Below are 17670 nucleotides of genomic sequence, written 5' to 3' on the forward strand. Positions count from 1 at the left end.
TCACTAACAAGTTGGATTTATTCCAAGAACATAGATTGTTTTAACACTTGAGAAGTACAATTCATTTATCATAATAAAGAAAAGATCATATATGGTCATAAAAAAGATAGAAGTACATTTGATAAAACTCAACATGAAAGCTCAATACTTTTTGTAAAGTATTAGTAGACAATAGCTCCCTTAATCTAATAAAGAATACGAAAAACTCTATAGTAAGCAATATACTTCATGGTAAAACAAAGCTTTTCCTCTGAGCTGGAAATGAGACAAGGTTCCCAATCTTAACACAGTAATGTGTCCTAGCCACCACAGCGAGGTAATAAACAAATAAACAAGTGAAATAAACAAAGGGTATAATGATTGGAATAATAAAATAAATGTTCTTTGCAAATGACATAATTATGCAAGCCAAATACAAAATACAAATACAAAATAAGACACAATTAGAATTTAGCAAGATCATCAGGTGCCCAAACGTGTTTCTTCCTACCTGCAGCAAACAGTTAGAAAATATGATTTTAAATGATTTAATTCAAAATAGCATCAAATATAAGAAATTTAAAAAAAATAAGTCAAAAGAAAAATGTGCAAAACCATCATACCAAAAACTAAAGAAAAATTATTGAGACCAAAATAAATGGAATGACATATTAATGGATTAAAAATTTGGAAAAATTGATATAAGACATGAAATTCATATAAATGGATTAAAGTTAAGGAAGTCAATTCTCCCTAAATAGATTTATGGATTTAATAAAATCTCATTTAAAAAGGCTAGCAGTTTCTTTTGTGTAAAACGCACAAGATAGTTGTAAATTTTATTTGAAAATGCAAAGGGCCAAGAATACTGAAAAAATATTGAAGGGGAAAAAAGGGGGGCTTACTCTAGTGGATAAGAAGATTTATTATTAAGCTACAGTAATTAAGGGAGTGTCATTTTTCTGCAAAGATAGCCAAATACACCAGATACAACAGAGGCATAGATCAGAGAATCTACAATCAGTGCTACACTTATATAGATGATTGATTTTTGAAAAAGGTCACACAACTAAGCAAGGTGGGAAAAATGACCTGTTCAATAAAAGTTGTTGGGATGATTGGATATCCAAACATACAAAATGAATCTTGACCCCAACACCACAGTACACATTAATCGATTTAGTTGAATTTTAGATATAAATGTGAAAGGAAAATATAATACACATTTTTAGTATGACATAAAGAAAGGCTTCTTCAACAGGGTACCATAAAACTCATACAGGAAAAGTTCAGTTCAGTTGCTTAGTCGTGTCTGACTCTTTGTGACCCCATGGACTGCAGCCCACAATGTTCTTCTGTCCATGGGATTCTCCAGGCAAGAATACTGGAGTAGGCTGCCATGCCTTCCCCCAGGGGATCTTCCCAAACCAGGGATCAAACTTGGGTCTCTTGTATCTGTTCCATTGATCGGGTGATTCTTTACCAACACCACCACCTGTAAACAGGAAAATGCAAATTAAAATAATACATTGTACATTACACACATATACATCAGAAGGGCTAATTTTTCTTTTAATTGGAGAAAAGAAACAGGAGAAAATGTGAGAATGTGGAGTAACTGGAACTCTTAACTTCTGTAAGTAGTATAAAATGGTAGAACTTTGAAAATCTGTGTAGTAGTTTTTATTAAATTTGTAAATTCACATTCACTATGTCACTAGTTTAAGCAACACTGTATTTGTGTCTTGATTCTGTTGTTCAACACTGAGTCTGTGAGATTCATTTATGTAATTATTGTGTACTGTTCATCATCGTCTGTCTTGAGTTTCTGAGGTTGCTTTGTTCTCAGTTGACTATTGATTACCCACATCAATTCTCCAAATGTGGGGAGCAGAGTAATACCCACTCTTCCTAAGCTCCAAGCAGAAAACTGACTACCTTCCCCCTCCTACCATCCTCTTTTGAGCATTATCTGAAGCATAAGGGCATCTTCCCCTTTGAAATTGGGCTGAAGACTCAAAGAGCAGAGAGTGAAGTACAAATAAAGCTCAGGTATTGGGTTGGCCAGAAAGTTTGTTTTCCCATACGATGTCACAGGAAAAACCCTAAAGGAACTTTTTGGCCAACTGGAGACTTTAGAGGCCAGGCATATGAAATTAGGGTAAATCGAATTGTTTAAAAGAGAAAACCATGGAAGCAGATGATTGAACTTCCAAAGACATTGAAAAGTTTTGCTGTATTCCAGGTACTGGGCTAGACCAACCTAGCCTGGGACACCAAGAAAGACTTTTGGTGGAGAACACACCAGAACGGAGTCTGAAGCCTGTGCAGACACAAGTCAGCTGACATGGGGCGCAGAGAAGCAGTGAGAGAATTCAGCAGACGGAGAAGCATGTGCAGAGGCCCTGGGTGAGTACCAGCTTGAGACATTTTGAAGACCACAGGCACTCATTTGGACAAAAGTAGAGAGCACAACAGCAGAGAGTGGCTGGATCAGTGTGGTATGTTAAAGGTGGCTTTCAGAAGGCCTCAGGGGCCACAGTACAGAGCTCGGCTGTTTCCTCTCAGTTCTCTGGAACCTCTAAAATTTTCAGTGCGATGTTATGGTTGGTGGTGATGACAAACTCAGATCTGCCTGATAATGAGGGTGACATTGCGAGGTCAAACTGATACAATTCCGTGATCAATTACAATGAAAGTGAGAGAAATGGTGAATTTAAGAATGGGGCTAAGGTTTCTGATGTTGGTGATAAAGCAACTGGGGCTCCCTCACATTGAGGAGGTTGTAGAGGGTTTAATAAGCTGGAGGACTAGTTCAGTTTTGGAAAAATGAGAGCTAGAAAGTTACAAATTAATCCAACCAAGGAAGAAGAGCTTGAGACACTACGTGGGAGAGATTAACATTTAAGGGAAAGAGAGATCATAAAAGACAACAGAAAGGACATTTCAGTGTAAGCGCTATTTTAGGCCTAAGGGCTAGAACATGTCCACCAGCTTCAGCAATAAGGCAGTGATGATGTGGGGTGGCTGGGGCAGAAGCCAGGTACAAGTGAGTGAAACATATATACTATCATATGTAAAATATACAACCAGTGGGAATTTGCTATATGATTCATGGAACTCAAATCGGCGCTCCCTGACAACCTAGAGAGGTGGGATCGGTGGGAGGAAGGTTGAAGAGGGAGGGGATATATGTATACCTATGGCTGATGCATATTGATGCATGGCAGAAACCAACACAGTACTGTAAAGCAATTATCCTTCAATTAAAAATAGATACTTTTTTTTAAGTGAGTGAAAGTAGGAATTGGAATAAGAAAGTGGACATGATGGTTACAGACCACCCTTTCAAAGATCTTAACTCAAGAAAGGAAATGGCCATCAGGACAGACAAGGGAGGTGTTTTTTTTTTTTTAATATTAGATTATATAAGCATTTTATGCTGAGGAAATCCTCAGTAAAATGGAAGTTACACCCCCTGGAAATGGTAATCAGTGGAGGTAGTCAGTGGAACATTGTCTAGGGAGAGACCCTTTTCCTACTGCGACAGGAAGACGAGAGCCTTGCAGCAGCAGCGAGTCTGTGGAGCAGGGGCCCAGGGTTTCTCTAGTCTCACGAAGCCAAGGGCAGACCTTTGCTGTGTGAGGGTGGAGGCTGCAGGCTGCAGGCTGTAGGTCGGGAGTGGCACCGACCTTCTTAGTAGCGACACTTTCTCCCATGCCTCTCACCAGCCTGGGGGCAGTGATGCAAAGATTAGGAAGATTTGGGCTGATGGAAGATGAGGGCTTTGTCAGGGTAGAGTTGTGGGGAGAGATGGACAAGGGAAGTGAAGGTTTGGAGTAAAGGTAATTATTGCTAAATTAAGTTTCTTTGGAGCTTCATAGGATAGGATGCTTAGCCTTGTTCAGGTCCATCATTCTATAAAGGGAGAGGCTGAAGAATTTTCCAGAATCAGAGCTCGTTGCTGATAGAGTGGTGTCCAAAACTTAGAACCTTTGACCCTGTGTCTTTTCTACTGCGCCCATTGAGGGGTTTTCTGTCCTGGCTTCCCTCTGCCCTGAACACTTGCCCACTGGCACTAACTTGCAGGGTGGATCATTAAACAGGTCATCAGGCATCTGGAGAAGGCAGGTTTGCTTCACCTCTGACCTTGCTTTTGAGTATCGCTGAGTCATGGGTTGCTCCATGCAGACACGGGCTGCTTGGGTTTACATGTTCACAGGTGAACCTTTTCTCTTTCTGCTGGCTTCCAGCAGACACCCAGGAAGCACAGGGTTAGTCCCATAGGGAGGGAAACTGAATAAGAGACAAAGTCTCTATGTCTGCATCTCTATTCCCACCCTGGAAATAGGCTCATCTGCACCATTGTCCTAGATTCCACATATATGCATTAATATACAATATTTGTTTTTCTGACCTTTTTTCATTCTATGTGATGAACTCTAGATCTATCCACATCTCTACGAAGGACCCAGTTTCATTCCTTTGTATTGCCATCAATACAGTACCATGTGTAAAACAGACAGCTAGTGGGAACATGCTATAAAGCATGGGAAGCTCAGCTCGGTACTCTGTGATGCCCTAGAGGGGTGAGGTGGGGGAAAGGTGGGGGGGAGGTTTAAGAGGGAGGGGGTTTATGTATACATATGGCTTCACTGTACAGCAGAAACTAACACAGAATTAAAAAACAATATAATGAAATCTTGGGGGAAAAAAGAGACAAAGCCAGTGATTCTAGAATGCCCCCACAGTGGAGAACTTTAGAAGTCTTTTCCTAACTTTCCTCCAGTCACCTCGTCATCTTTTCCGATGCCAGTTCTTTTCATTGTACTTTGAATATTTCCCCTTTGATTTTACTGTCTTTTTTATTACAAGAAGAAACAGTCATTTCTGGGATGTTGGCTTTTGTGAAACAGCAAGGGATGGGCTCCTTGCTGACACTGTCCCAGAGATTTCAATCACCAGCCTCTTGATCGGAGGCACTGACAATGTGTCATTGAACCTCTGATCCAGTCATTTTCAGAGTTGAATGTCATGTCAGTCTCTTTCTCAATGGTTATCAGACTAATTCTGAAAAAGAAAAGGGCCCACTACCAATTAGAATTATTCTTCAATAGGGCAGATATATATATTTCAAATACTTAAGTTTAGTTACAATTATATAAACGATCTCAGATCATTATTAAAATTCATTTGCATTGCAACAAAGGAAAGGTATCCTTGAAGTTGTTATTCACTCAGTCATGTCTGACTCTTTGCAATCCTGTGGACTGTACAGCCCACCAGCCTCCCCTGTCCATGGGGTGATTTCCCAGGCAAGAATACTGGAGTGGGTTGCCATCCCCTTCTCCAGGAGATCTTCCCGATCCAGGAATTGAACTTGGGTCTCCTGTATTGCAGGCAGATTCTTTACCATCTGAGCCATCAGGGAAGCCCATCCTTGAAGTTACAGATCCCCAGATAATATGAGTTAAGAATACTACACAGACCTTTAAAAATAAGACCATGACTGTAGGAACAGGGCTGAACACACTATTTCAAAACTTACACTGGATTAACATTTTATTTTGTTGGACATCATGACTCAGGCTTAGGGTTACCACATTTAGCAAATAACAACACAGGGTGCTCAGTTAAATTTGAATTTCAGATAAGCAACACATAATTTTTAGTATAAATATGATGCACACTTACATATGTAAGGCAAGTCTCTGCCTCTCTGAGCCTCAGTTTCTTTATCTATAAAACAGAGGCAAGGATAAGGTAATCTAAGTCTTCCTTTACCTTTGACATTCATGATTAAAATCGGAAGGAACATTCTTATGTCACTTTCCCATTTACCCAGATATGTCCAGATCTCTGGGGCCAGCTGCTCAGAAGGTCACAATAGGTAACCCCAGAGTGAAAGTGTTAGTCGCTCAGTAGTTAGTTTGACTCTTTGTGACTCCATGGACTATAGCCGGCCAAATCCTCTGTTAGTGGGATTTTCTAGGCGAGAAAACTGGAGTGAGTAGCCATTCCCTTCTCCAGGGGATCTTCCCGACCCAGGGATCGAATCTGGGTCTCCTGCATTGCAGGTTGACTTTATAACCTTCTGAGCCACCTGGGAAGCCCCAGCCCCTAAATCTGATTGAAATAGCACTGGTGACACAGACCGGAAGGGGCTAGCTCCCCCTTCTGGACACCTGCCATCATGAAACAGTTCCACAGTTCAGGGACTCAGTCTCAGATCAATTTGAAATTACACAGATTCCAAGTTTACTTGAAGCCCATCTTTCCCCACACCCACTGGAGACACATTAGAACTTAAGAATGCCCATCCTAACTTTTGCATGCTTCTTTACCTGAGAACACAGGTTCCAGGAAGCCAGGCACATAATAGGAACTCAGTAAATGTTTATTGAATAAATGAGGAAATGGTAGGCTAACCAGGTACACTGAGGTTCACAAACCCTTCCATGTCTGTCTGTGGCTCTGGATTGCTCACCATCTTCTAAATGTAAGTCTTAAATTTGCAGACAGGCTTCCCTGGTAGCTTAGTGGTAAAGAATCCACCTGCGGTACAGGAGACACGGGTTGGATCAGGAAGATGGATCCCCTGGACCAGTAAACGGCAACCCACTCCAGTATTCTTGCCTGGGAAATCCCATGGCCAGAGGAGCCTGGTGGGCTACAGCCCATGGGGTCTCAAAAAGTTCCACATGACTTAGTGACTAAATAACAATAACATAAATTACCAAGTGTTTTGCTGCAGTAGGAGACTCTGGGTGTGTTAATAGATGCTTCATCATGTGGATACAGATAAATATTATACTTAGAGGATGTGTATTGAATTCATCTTAGCCCTGGAATTCATCTTCCCCTTAGTCTCTTGGCCTTCACTGCAATGCACTGTAACAAGCACATAATCTAAATGTACACCCAAGGCAGAATGTGGTCATATCAAAGGAAAGGCATTTACATCTGTGGATTACCTTCACTGTGGCAGGCACTGTGCATATAAGGAATTATCATTAAAAATGTTCTAGCAGTTTGGTGAGGTGATTTTTCATTTATCTACCCTCTTTTAAAAAATTATTTATTTATTTATGGCTGTGCTGGGTCTTCATTGCTGCGTGGGCTTTTCTCTAGTTGGGGCGAGTGGGAGCTACTTTCTGGTTGCGATGCATGGGCTTCTCATTGCAGTGGCTTCTTTTGTTGCGGACCACAGGCTCTAGGGTACATGGCCTTCAGTAACTGCAGCTCCCAGGCGCTAGAGCAAGGCTCAGTAGTTGTGCACAGGTTTTGTTGCTGCATGGCATGTGGGATCCTCCCAGACCAGGGATCAAACCTGTGTGTCTACTGCACCAGCAGGCGAACTCTTACCACTGAACCATGGGGGAAACCTTCTCTTTTGCTTGGAAGAGATTTTTTTTCTTTTCATGCCTTTAGGTCACACAAATAGTAACAGAATTGAACTTCAAACCTAAGGTGATAAATTCTAAAGCCCATACTGTTTTCATTGTCTGAAAGAAAATGCAACCTTAGGCAAAAGGGTATGTTTGTCTAATGGAACTGGTGAAAGGAGTGGAAGAAAGGACAGGAACTACAAACATCAAATGAAAATTAGAGGATTGTGGTATTTTAACAGAACTAAACAAAAGGTTACATTTGCTTGTCCATCCCAGCAACTGAGGTCCTTTTTTCAATTGTCAGACACATCGCCTCTACTTCCTAACTTCATTTGTTTTATTTGGTTTGTTGAAGGGAGTACAGAGAAGGGGGCATGGTCAGGGAGTCAGGATTCTAGCACCCTCAGAGCCACTTGGTACCTTTATCATCCTGGATGAGTCATTTAGCTTCCCAGCCTCAGTTATTCCATTTCTAAAATATCAACTCTACCAACCCATTGCCGTCCTAATAGCATGCTGTACATAAAGGGGACCCACGAGAAATATACACGTGAATGTTAATTTCATAGCACTGTACAAAAATCATAGTGACCATCTCAACTAAAGGCTACTGAGATGAATATTTGTTTTTTCAAGACCAGCAAGTATGGCAGGAAAAAAAAAGACTTGGGATGCATGATGCATTCTAAAGATCATTTGGATTCCAGGTCAGTCTGGCTGCTGTGGTGACTATAATGATTCTGGGTATACTCGATTACTGTCCTTTCTACTCGGCAGGGGAATAAATCTTTTTATGATTCTCAATTGCCTTTAACACCTTGACAATAAAAATGAGAAATTTCGCATGAAGCGTTGATTTACTCATGATTAGAGCTATAGCAGTTCAGACCAAGTTACTGAATTTGACGGCTGAAGAAATATAAGCATCCAACAGTGGGTTGTTCCAAGTGAAAACAACTGTGCTGCTTTCAGAAACGTTTGGCGAGAGATTTGTGTGGGGACAAAATAATAGCAAAGGCCAAAAATGAACAAATGACAAGCTGGTTATCAATGGATGCCCTGTGGAGTCATAGAAACTGAAAGAGAGATTTCTGGCTGTGATTTCAGGGTCATAATTCCTTCTTGGGACTGCATGCAAATTAAGGAAGAGTTGGCATGATGTGACCATATCAAGGAATTTATGAGTCAGCATAAATAAATAAAAATGCTGACTAGGAGACTAAGTAATTGCCTTGATTTCCTGTCTAACTGCCTATTCTTAAAGTTCTATGAGAATCATAAATAATGAAATCTGAACAGTATGAACACATGCCCACAAGCTGGAAGCTCAAAATAAAGTCAGCATTCTGCATGAAGATTTTTAAAGATAAGTTATCAGATATAACCCATTCCATGGACTGTTGTCTACTAAAGAAGATATCGTAAGCTCCCTCTTGTCAGCAGATAAAAATGAAAGAATTATTTTTAGCTTAAATCTCAGGCACTAAAATATTTTCAGCTTCCAGAGACTGCCAGGATGTTGTAAGGTATATTCGGAAATTTTTGTCTTTGGAGGATAGATTATCTGGGACCAGAAAAGAATGTGTCCCCTCTTGAATTTCACACATTCTGCAACTTACTTCCCCTAAAATACAGATATGTATTTCCCTTTGAAATATGGGAAACAAACTTTGGCAAACAGACTTCTTTTAAGGGATATTAGAAATGAAGTGACACTTACATTGTCTAAGCCACTATTACTCAACTTACTATGGTCATAGTCATGATGACTGTCTCTTCTAAAACATTACGAGGATCCTACCTAGTATTTAATCATGAATTTATTAATCTATTCGGGGTGACTATTTCTGTAGCTCCAATTTGCTACATCTTTTTCTTTTTCTTTCAGCAGCTAACTCCTTTGTGCTGGTATGGTGAGAACATTTCTCTCTACCATCTCAAATTTCCATCCCCACTTCCCTACCACGAACAAATGACAATCTCCCTGAGAGCAGGATTATGTCTATCTTGCTCATAGCTCTGTCCTCAACCCCTTATGTATAGCAGGTGCTCAATGTGCGTTTGTGCAGAGAATGACTGAATTGAAACCTCTTTTCTTTTTTCTAATTGAAGTATAGTTGATTTACAATGTTGTATTAGTTTCTAGTACACAATAAAGTAACTCATTTATATACATATTATATATTCTTTTTCACATTTTTACTATAACTTATAAGATATTGAATATAGGTCCCTGTGCTATACAGTAGGTCCTTGTTGTTTATATTTTATATATAGTAGTCTGTGCCTGCTAATCCCAAATTCCCAATTTAACCTCTCCCAATCTGCCTCAGCTTTCCCCTTTGGAAAACATCAGTTCAGTTCAGTCGCTCAGTCATGTCCGACTCTTTGCAACCCCATGGACTGCAGCATGCCAGGCTTCCCTGTCCATCACCTGCTCCTGGAGCTTACTCAAATTCATGTCCATCAAGTTGGTGATGCCATCCAACCATCCCATCCTCTGTCGCCCCCTTCTCCTCCTGCCTTCAGTCTTTCCCAGCATCAGGGTCTTTTCCAATGAGTCAGTTCTTTGCATCAAGTGGCCAAAGTATTGGAGCTTCAGCTTCAGCATCAGTCCTTCATGAATGAATATTCAGGACAGATTTCCTTTGGAAAACATAAGTTTGTTTTCTCTGTCTGTGAGTCTGTTTTTTAAAAAAGTTTGTTTGTATCATATTTTAGACTCCACATGAGTGATATTGTACAATATTTGTCTTTCTCTGTCTGACTTACTTCACTTAGTATGATCATCTCTAGGTCCATGCACATTGCTGCAAATGGCATTATTTCATTCTTTTTATGGCTGAGTAATATCCCATTGTCTATATATGCCACATCTTCTTTATACAATCTTCTGTTGTTGAACATTCAGGTTGTTTCCATATCTCGGCTATTGTAAATAGGGCTGCAATGAACATTGGGTGCGTGTATCTTTTCAAATTAGAGTTTTCTCTAGACATATGCCCAGGAGTTGGACATTTCTAGAGTTAACATATGATCCAGGAGCGTCTTTTCAATGCACTGTGAAGGCAAAAGTAGAGGGGACCATTGTAAGGAGAAATTCAGCAACTGTCCCAATGGTCTCAAGAGAGCAAAATTATTTTAGCTTAACTTGGGAGAATCTCTTTCATGTTGTCAACATCCAGCAACTTGAGGCTCCTGTGAAAGCTTGAGACAATAACAACAGTTTAAAGCTTTCTATTCATGAGAGAGAAAATGAAGCTAAGAGGCAAGAAAATCAGCTTTTGAGTCAGGGCAGACTGGTATAGTGGTTAAGAGATCCTGGAGTGAGGTGATCTGGGTTCAGATCCTTGGCTGGCCATTTGTTAGGTGGATGATGTTTGACAAATTCTTTCATTTCGATGTGCTTCAGTTTTATCACTTGTAAATGGGGATGCCTACCTCTTGGAGTGTTGTAAGGATTCATGAATGAATACACGTGAAGTGTTTGGAAGACTTCCTGACTCATGACGACTACTGTACAGGCATTCACTGTTTACATTATGATTATTTACCCTCAAGAAGCCAGCAAGCAGGTCGGCAGGACCAGGTGACCAGAGATTGTTTCTAGGCTGTACCAGTAACTAACTCCAAGTGCTGGTGCTAACATCTCTAGTTTTTTGTCTTTTCATCTGTAAAACGAGGTAGTAGGCCACATGGAAGGACTTCTGGATTTCAAATCCTGTAACAATTTCTCCCCTTCTAAAATGGAAATGCACAGGGGCCATAACAATGATCAATGAGTGTGTACGTATCACACACATGCAAAGTGAATGTATCAGTACAGAGTGTATTCAGTACTCTATTCATTATGAAAACATTTGAATATTAATTTCCAAGTCTGATAAGTCCTACTTGCTCCTCAAGTTTAAAATTGAGTGATCACAAAAGGAAATGGAAGATGAGATGTTGGATGGCATCAGTGACTCAATGGACATGAGTTTGAGTAAACTCTAGGAGATAGTGAAGGACAGGAAAGGCTGGCATGCTGCAGTCCATGGGGTAACAGAGTCAGACAAGACTGAGTGAACAACAATAAAAGGAAATAAGGCAACTATAAAATCTTGTGGATAAAATGGATTGCCTGCTGACCAGCAGTTCCTTCTTTCTCCTTCCCTCTCTTTGTTCATTTCTTTCTTCTCAAACTTTTCCTCCTGTTCTCACTCCAGCATCATGGGTTCCTATACCTGAAGCATCTGTCCCATTCTTGATGGCCCCATAATTGAATACATTGCTGTTTTTTGGGAATTGGATTGTTCATTTACTTTTTTTCATTCTAAAGTAAAATATGATCTATTTGTCTTCAATGGATAACTGTAGCCGAGAATGGAGATATTTAGTAGACTGGTAAAATCTATCATAAATCTAAAAATGCATGCAGGACACATGGCTTATGGGAAAAGCATAAAATTAATCTTCTATGGTTCATGTATTATGTGGGCTTCCCTGCCCACTCATCACTTGAGTGAAATTAGAGGCCAAGGTTTAGAAAACTGGAATACATATATACTTATTTATTTAGAAAATCATGTGTGTGTTCACTCAGTTGTGTCCAACTCTTTGCCACACCATGGACAATAGCCCACCAGGCTCTTTTGTCCATGGGATTTCCCAGGCAAGAATACTGGAGTGGGAAGTCATTCCCACCCAGGGATCAAACTTGGGTCTCCTACATTGCAGGCAGATTCTTCACCATCTGAGCCACAAGGGAAGCCCCTAAATATAGTGTAGATTTCTCCAAAAAGATCTATTTAGAAAGATAGTTTCCCTCCAAAGCTGAGGACACAGTAGGAGAAACCAATGACATAATCTGTCAGATCACTTCCTTTTCCTATTACAGAACTGGCTCAAATATTAACTCTGAAAAGATTTATGTGTCTTGATGAATTTCTTAAGACTCTTGTTGAATTGTTCCTCTTTTAACTGGTGATTGAGACTGTGACTTTTATTAATATCAGATAAGAGAAGCATGGGAAAATATATTAGCTTATTCCCTAAGCATAAAGATAGTCATGGAATATTTAGGGTCATCTGTTACATTTATTATTTTACAGTTTGAATATTGTAGCAGCTAATAGATCAACTGGCTGAAATTCATGCTCAACCTATTCATCCCAAAGAATTTAGAATCAAAGTGGTATCTAGTTATACAGACAAATCTGTGTGAGTCATCAACTAGATTAAGAGGAGAAAATGAACTTTCTACTTACTCCACTTGACCTTATCTGCTTGTCTCATTTGTAAAGCATGGAAGCTGAGGAATAGCTCATATCTGGAAAGAACTATGAGCCGATCATGAAAGATGGATGAGGGCTGTAGAGATATTAATGTGATGGAGTGAAGAATTCCACTGAGATGTCCTTATCCATTTAGTGTCAACCCTGTCCTGCAGAGCAAATGTTCCCTACTTAGTCATACCAGAAGTTAAGCACTGGAGCCTGAAGAGGGAAGCCAACAGCAGACTCTGTTCCAGGAATTGTGTTAATATCTTAAAAGAATCATCTTATGTAAATCTCTCGACACTCTGAATGTCCCTGATTGGCCCCTTCCTCTTTGCTGATTTTCATGGGTGGCTGTACCTTCTGATCACCTGGAGAGCTGTTGTAAGTCCAGATCACTCAGTCTACACCCCAAGACAATTAGAAACTCTGAGGGTGAGACCACAGGGGAAGCATCTCTAAAGTCCCCCAGGTGATGACTGTGAGTAGCCAAGATTGACAAGGACTGCTCTCAGGCATCTGCTGGACTCTGGTCCTCACCAGAGGATGTGGCTCCCTGTAACCCTCTGGACAGTGACTGTTTGTGCTCCTGCCTAGAGCTGAGAGGTATCCACCTTCTCTTCGCAAACCTTTCCCCCTCTCTTCTCCATAAAAGCCCATAGCTGTGACTATCTAATTATCTAACTATCCAACCTACTACCCCTCTTTATTGCCATCATGATCTACCCACCACTGTCACTTCCCCTTAGAAAATTTTAATTCCAGGAATCTGAAGCCTTGCTAGAATCTGCCTGGAAGAATATGGTCATCATTAAATTAGAGTGTTTTGTCATTTCCTCTTCAATAAACATTAAACAAATGGTGGCAAAATGTTAACAACTGGTAAATTTGCATGCTGAGTCACTTCAGTTGTGTCTGACTCTTTGCAAAACCATGGACTGTAGTCTTCCAGGCTCCTTTGTCCATGGGATTCTCCAGGCAAGAATACTGGAGTGACTTGCCATATTCTCCTCCTGGGGATCTTCCAACCCAGGAGTCAAGCCCACATCTCTTATGTCTCCTGCATTGCCAGGCAGGTTCTTTACCACTAGTGCCACCTGGGAAGCCCTCCTGTAAATCTGGATAAAGGTAAAATAAATATCTATGCAGAGGGAAATGGCAACCCACTCCAATATTCTTGCCTGGATGATTCCATGAACAGAGGAACCTGGCGAGCTATAGTCCACGAGGTCGTAAGAGTTGGACATCACTGAGCGACATACAAAATAAATATAGAAATTCTTCTTACTGTGTTCTTTCAAAATAAGAAGCCACCCAAGAAAAGATAACTCAATTTCCATATAATTTGAAACAAGATAACATTTATCACACTTGGATTACTAAATAACATAAGTTAAAAAGGAAGTCATAAAGAAACCTAAGAAATACATAGAACTGAATGTAAGTAAAACAACACAGACAAATATGTTGAAAAGGGAAAAGCAGTCCTAATGAGGAAATGTAGACAGAGCTCTTTGAAATAAATGCATCAGAAAACAAGCAACCTGATTCATGTCAATGTATGGCAAAAAACACTACAATATTGTAAAGTAATTAGCCTCCAACTAATAAAAATAAATGGAAAAAAAAAAAGAAAACAGAAAAAAAAAGAAAGAAAACAAGCAACCTTATCAGCAAGCCAATTTTTTTTCATTCTGGTTCTCCTACTGCTTGGCTCTCGATGCAGGGGCAGCCGTGCAGGTGCCCCCAATTTCTGGTTGAAGGATAGAGAAAGGAGCCCCAGCAAGGCAGAAGTTACCAGGCAGCCACAGAAAGAAAGAAGTCCAGGAGAGCAATGCCATAAAGCTGTTTATAAATCCTAGGTTCACCTTCAAGCTGCACATGGAAGGATGTGATCCTGAACTAATGGTTGCCGCCTAGGTCCAACGCTGGCCAATGCATAAGAAGACTTGTGACAGATCTGAATAGCATCCAAATATACCAAGAAGGGGGCTTCTCCGGTGGCTCAGATGGTAAAGGATCTGCCTGCAATGTGGGTAGACCCAGAGTCTATCCCTGCATCCAGAAGAGCCCCTGGAGTATGAAATGGCAACCCACTCCTGCATTCTTGCCTAGAAGATTCCATGGACAGAGGAGTCTGGCAGGCCACAGTCCAAGGGGTCTGAAAGAGTCAGACACTGACTGAGCACACATGACCAAGCAAGCACCCTCTGAACATGTGTTAAAAACTGACCAGAACTTAACCTAGCTGATTGTCTGCTAAAATTTAAAGAAAAAGAAATCAACATTTTTCCATAGGATTTCACATGGCCCAGAGTCTTGTAACATAGTATTTAAAATGCCTAAGACACAATCCAAAATTACTGTGTATGAAAAGACCCAGGAAATCTCAATTCACTTCTAAAAAGACAGTCAACAGAAAGTAACAGTGAGATGACAGAGATGCTGGAATTAAGTAACAAAGACTTAGAGGCAGCTTTATTAAAATTCTCCAACAAACAATTAGGAACACTCTTAAATACAAAACTAGAAAGTCTCAGAAAAGAAAGAGAAGACTAAAAGAAAAAAACAAATTTTAGACTGAAATAGACCGATGAAAAATCTCACTGAGTGGGCTAACTAGCAGATTGGAGATGAAAAAGGGGCAAATCAGTTAACTTGATAGAGCAATAGAAATTATTCAATCTGAACAAGAGGGAAACAAATGTTTTTAAAAATGAGAAGTCTTATAATCCTAAGAGAAAAAAAAAATTTTAATCCAATGTCTGAGTCATTAGAATCTCAGAAGAGGAGAAAGAATGTGATGCTGGGGGGAAAAAATGTGAAGAAATAATGGCCAAAAAGTTCTCCCAGTTACAGAAATTTATAAACCTACAGATTCAAGAAGCTCAGTAAATCCCAAATCAGATAATCTTAATAAAATGCATCCCCAGAAATATCATAATTAAAATGCTGAAAACTAAAGGAAAAAATCTTGAAGGTAACCAGAGAAAAATAATTACCTACACAGAAAACCTTTTTGTTTTGAAATAATAATATATATGCAGACATTATCAAAAATATAAAGTGTTCCTATAAACCCTTCACCCAGCTTCCTCTAATGTTAACCCAAGAGAACCGGGAGAGCATCCTCTGGATGACCAGCTTCAAGAGGAGGAAGACAAAAGCTGTCTCGGTGTGAAGGTCTACCCAGGGTAGACCAGATTCCCCACCAAGTTCAAGCCTACAGGGGAAGGATCCTTTCACTCAGCCAACTCCATCTTCTTTTTAACATCAAAAACATTTTTTATTGGGGTACAGCCAATTAACAATGTTGTGGTAGTTTTAGATGAACAGTGAAGGGACTCAGCCATACATATACAAGAACCCATTCTCCCCCAAACTCCCCTCCCATCCAGGCTGCCACATAACATTGAGCAGAGTTCCATGTGCTATACAATAGGTCCTTGTTGGTTATCCATTTTGAATATCGCAGCATGGACATGACCTTCCCAAAGTCCCTAACTATCCCTTCCCCCCAGCACCCATAAGTTTGTTTTCTGTGAGTCTCTTTCTGTTTTGTAAGTAAGTTCATTTGTATCATTTCTTTTTAGATTCCACATATAAGGGATGTCATATGATATTTCTCCTTCTCCATCTGACTTACTTTACTCAGTATGACATTCTCTAGATCCATCCATGTTGCTGTAAATGGCATTGCTTCATTCTTTCAAAGGCTGAGTAATATTCCATTGTATACATGTAGCACATCTTCTTTATCCATTCCTCTGTTGATGGACATTTAGGTTGCTTCTGTGTCTTGGTTATTGTAAACAGTGCTTCAGTGAACACTGGGGTGCATGTGTCTTTTTGAGCCATGATTTTCTCTGGATATATGCCCAGGAGTGAGACTGCAGGGTCATATGGTGGCAGCCAATGCATCTTTGTGCAACAGTTTTTCCCCATGGGCAAAGCAAAATTTGTCCTTATGCTCCTGACCTTGGAACATGTTCGGAACTTTTTTGATTCACTCCTCCCACCTGAAAGGTTGCCGTTAGCTTAGGTTCTCTCTTCAGAGGTCAGGTATGACAGAGAAGTTCCAAGGGGCAGTTGCTGAGGATACCCTGTTCTTCTCTTCCTCTCGAAAATGAGAATAAACCTCCCCAGAAATTCACTCCACCAAGGGAATTCTCTGGCCCAGCATAGCCAAAATGGGCAATAAGAAATGTCCATAGCAAGGCTCAATTAAATCTCGTATCTACAAAGCTGGAAAACAAGAGTGAAGTATCTTGTAAGCTGACCCATCTTTCAATAAGCATATTTCTGAAGATACAGAACTATATAGCAAGGTGCCTTTCCCCTCTTTCTACTGAAGAAAACTTTTTTTGTCCCTTACTTTTATTGCTGTTAATTAAGAGATTATACACTGGTTCAAGTGGAAGCCTGATATAATTAGAATTCTTAGAATAATGTTTTATAACTGTAGATTGTTTAAATGTGAATCTTATCAATTAATTGCTTCCATTTTATTTTATTTCTAGGTAGTATAATTCAGGTATTTTTGTTCTTAACAAGACCACTGAAATCATCCAGAAACACAGCAATAATAATTTTTGATCTTTCTTCTAAAATGAGTTTGAGCTTTTTCTCTTTTGGTTTCATTGCTATCATTTAAGTGTTTATACAGTAACTCCAGTGAAAACCTCATAGGAACATAATTCTTAGGATAATGTTCTATAAATGTGTATTCTGTAAATGTGAATCTCATCAGTAGTTAGCTTTATTTTTATTTGATTTCCAGATAGTATATAGTATTTCCACTGTTACTATCTATTAATAACAAATTTCTTATCTTGATCCAGAAATAGAGCAGTGTTTTGTATCTCTGCTAATTCAGCATTTTCACTCATTTCATTTCAAAGCTGTTAAGTCCTCATATAGTCATTCAAATGGAAGTTTGATCAGAATCTTTTCTTAGGATAGCGTGATGAATGTATTTCATTCGAAAGTAAAACTTCATGAGGGAATTATTAACTTTTATTTCTAGATAAAGAAAGATAGGA

The 17670-nt window shown here is 39.7% G+C and overlaps 2 long non-coding RNA genes across 2 annotated transcripts in view; both read right to left on the bottom strand.

Moving 5' to 3' along the window:
- The window catches only part of LOC139030376 (uncharacterized), a 23472-nt gene continuing 5802 nt past the window's right edge, over positions 1 to 17670 (bottom strand). The window contains exon 2 of the long non-coding RNA XR_011482728.1: positions 1 to 1474. This is a non-coding gene — a long non-coding RNA (uncharacterized lncRNA). The remainder of the gene's footprint in view (positions 1475 to 17670) is intronic.
- LOC139030375 (uncharacterized) overlaps positions 15890 to 17670 on the bottom strand; it is a 5389-nt gene continuing 3608 nt past the window's right edge. Inside the window, exon 2 of the long non-coding RNA XR_011482727.1 lies at positions 15890 to 16873. This is a non-coding gene — a long non-coding RNA (uncharacterized lncRNA). The remainder of the gene's footprint in view (positions 16874 to 17670) is intronic.

This window comes from Odocoileus virginianus, chromosome 22 (genome assembly GCF_023699985.2).
Source record: "Odocoileus virginianus isolate 20LAN1187 ecotype Illinois chromosome 22, Ovbor_1.2, whole genome shotgun sequence".
In the NCBI taxonomy this organism is placed as follows: Eukaryota; Metazoa; Chordata; class Mammalia; order Artiodactyla; family Cervidae; genus Odocoileus; species Odocoileus virginianus.